Below are 3,298 nucleotides of genomic sequence, written 5' to 3'. Positions count from 1 at the left end.
GTAGCCGGGCGTGGTAGCGCGTGCCTGTAGTTCCAGCTACTTGGAAGGCTGAGGCGGAAGGATCACCGGAGCCCAGCATGTCGAGGTTGCGCTGGCTGGGAGCGGCTACTGTATTCCAGTCTGGGCGACAGAGTGAGACTCCAACTCAAACAAACAAACAAAAATAAATAAGTTGCAGAAATGAAGTTTCGCCAATTTGCCCAGGCTGGTCTCGAACCCGTGGGCTCAGGCAATCCTCTCACCTTGGTCTCCCAAAGTGCTGGAATTATAGGAGTGAGCCACCGTGCCCAGACTTTTTTTAAGTGGGCAACAGATAGAGTGAAGGAGCAGAAATGAGACTCCAAATGTAGTCTATTAAGCCTCTCACTATTTTGCAAGAAATTTGTAAGCAGGGCACGGTAGCTGAAGTCTATAATCCCAGCACTTTGGGAGGTTGAGGTGAGAGGATTGCCTGAGCCCAGGGGTTGGAGACCAGCCTGGGTAACTTGGTAAGACCTCATCTCTACAAAAAAAAAAAAAAAAAAAAAAAAAACTGGGCATGGTGGTGTGCGCCTATAGTTCCAGCTACTTGTAAGGCTGAGGTGGAAGAATTGCCTGGGCCCAGCAAACAGGTTGAGGCCTGGACCACAGAGTAGCAGTCTGAATTAAAACAAAAGCAAAAACAAACAAATAGGGCTGGCGCGGTGGCTCACCCCTATAATCCCACCACTTTGGGAGGCTAAGGTGAGAGGATTGCCTGAGCCTATGGGTTCCAGACCAGCCTGGGCAACTTGGCGAGACCTCATCTCTACAATAAATAAAAAAAATTGGCCGGGTGTGGTAGCGTGTGCCTGTAGTTCCAGTTACTTGGAAGGCTGAGGCAGAAGAATTGCCTGAGTCCAGCAGGTTGAGCCTCCGGTGGCCATGAGTGTGCCACTGCACTCCAGCCTGGGCAACAGGGTGAGACTCTGACTCAAACAAACAAACAAAAAAACGAAAAGAGTGTAAAGGGGTCCTGAAAGCAAAAAGTTTGAGAACCATTGATCTAGTCCAACTTCCTCTTCTGTCCTCTGGCTTTATGGATGGGTAAATTGAAGCCGGGCTGGGGAGGGGCCCTTCACAGGTATGTTGTGGGTATAAGCCTTTGAGAAGAGGTATGTTTGGGATACTTCTTCTCTAGCGTATTCAATTTTTTTTCAGTGGATCCTCATCTGGAGTTAAATGTCTATGAGCATTAAAAAAAAAACAAAACACCAGGCCCGGTGGCTCAAGCCTATAATCCCAGCACCCTGGGAGGCTGAGGCGAGAGGACTGCCTGAGTCCAGGGGTTCGAGACCAGCCTGGGCAACGTGGTGAGACCTCGTCTCTACAATAAATCCACAAAATTTAGTTGGGCATGGTAGCCTGCACCAGTAGTTCCAGTTACTTGCAAGGCTGAGGTGGAAGTATTGCCTGAACCCAGCAGGTAGAGGCTGTGATGGCCATGAGCATGCCATTGTATTCCAACCTAGTTGACAGAGTGAGACTCCAACTAAAAAAAAAAAAAGTTTTCCTCTATTTACATAACTCACTACACTTTAGAATTGCTAGGTCTCTGTAAAAACTTTGAAAAAAATTGTTTACACTCACATCACTACTTTCTCATTGCTCACTCATTCAATAAATATTTGCTGAGAGTCAATTATGTTCCACATATAGTTCTAGGTGATAATTCAGCAAATAATTGAACAAAATCCTTCTTTTTGAAATCTTACATTCTAGAGAGGCGAGACATATCCAGAAAAATTGTACAGAACTTGTAATGGGCAGAAAACTACTGAGTGTTCTTTATACTGATTAGGTTATTTTTCATCTTCGTAGGGGTACAGCTTAACTTGTAAAAAAAACTGTTGGCAATGCAAATAATTCCTGACTGAAAGCTATGCAAATTATTTCTATCCATAGTAATATAAATAAATTTTCCCCAATAGAGATGGAATTAATTTCCATCTGGTAGAAAAGATAACCCCAAACACTATAGTTTATTACTTAGTAGGATATTAATGGTTTTGCAACTATTAGCAAATTCATTTCAGCATTCCTTTGGCTGATTATTTTTTTTGTTTGTTTTTTGAGTTGGAGTCTCACTCTGTCGCCCAGACTGGAGTGCAGTGGCCGCTCCCGGCCACCGCAGCCTTGACCTGCTGGGTTCCAGCAATCCATCCGCCTCAGCCTTCCAAGTAGCTGGAACTACAGGCGCGTGCTACCATGCCTGGCTAATTTTTTATTTATTGTGGAGATGAGGTCTCGCCAAGTTGCCCAGGCGGGTCTCGAACCCGCGGACTAAGGCAATCCACTCATCTCAGCCTCCCAAAGGCGCGGGATTATAGGCTGAGCCACCAAGCCCAGTTTGGCTGAATATTTAAATTTCTGAAACTTAAATTTTTACTTGAACAAGTCTTACCACCTTGAGTAGTTTATGATGATGAATACAATCTTTGGCATGTGTTTATTTTAAACTTGCATGAGAGTATTTTTGCTTTGTTTTTTTTTTTGAGTCAAAGTCTCACTTTATCACCCAGGCTGCAGTGCAGTGGTACACTCAAAGCCACTGCAGCCTTAACCTGCTGGGCTCAGCTGATCCTTCCTCCTCAGTCTTCCAAGTAGCTGGAACTACAGGCGTGTGTCACCACGCCTGGCTAATTTTTTGATTTATTGTAGAGACGAGGTCTCATCGTGTTGCTCAGGCTGTCCTTGAAACCCTGAGCTCAGGCCATCCTCTTACTTCCTTCTCCCAAAGTGCTGGTATTACAGGCTTGAGCTACCGCGCCTGGCTGCATGAGAATTTTTGTTTTATTTTTGAGTTGGAGTTGTACTCTGTTGTCTAGGTTGGAGTGCAGTGGCATGCTCATGGCCACTGCAGTCTTGACTTGCTGTGCTCAGGTGATCCTTCCTTCTCAGCCCTTCCAAGTAGATGGACCCACAGGCGTGCACCACCATGCCCATCTACTTTTTTGATTTATTGTAGAGGTGAGGTCTCGCCAAGTTGCCCAGGCTGGTCTCGAATACCTGGACTCAGGCAATCCTCTCACCTCCACTTCCCAAAGTTCTAGGATTGTAGGCGTGAGCCACCACACCTGGCTGCATGAGACTGTTTACTAGTCCTGGAACGGTGGCTCATGTCTATAATCCTGTGAAAGGGGAAAAAAAGCAGCCTCTGCCCCTGGGATTGTAAGGGGGTGGTGAAAGAGATGGCTTCAGCCTTGAACAGGCGTTACTCCCTTCCTGTAGGGTTTTCTTTGAAGGTTTCTCCTCTGTAATTTTTTTTTTTTTTTTGGGT

The sequence above is a fragment of the Carlito syrichta genome, unplaced genomic scaffold, assembly GCF_000164805.1.
Source record: "Carlito syrichta isolate Samal-C Ts95f unplaced genomic scaffold, Tarsius_syrichta-2.0.1 Scaffold311396, whole genome shotgun sequence".
Taxonomy (NCBI): Eukaryota; Metazoa; Chordata; class Mammalia; order Primates; family Tarsiidae; genus Carlito; species Carlito syrichta.
This window is presented reverse-complemented; position numbering follows the sequence as displayed.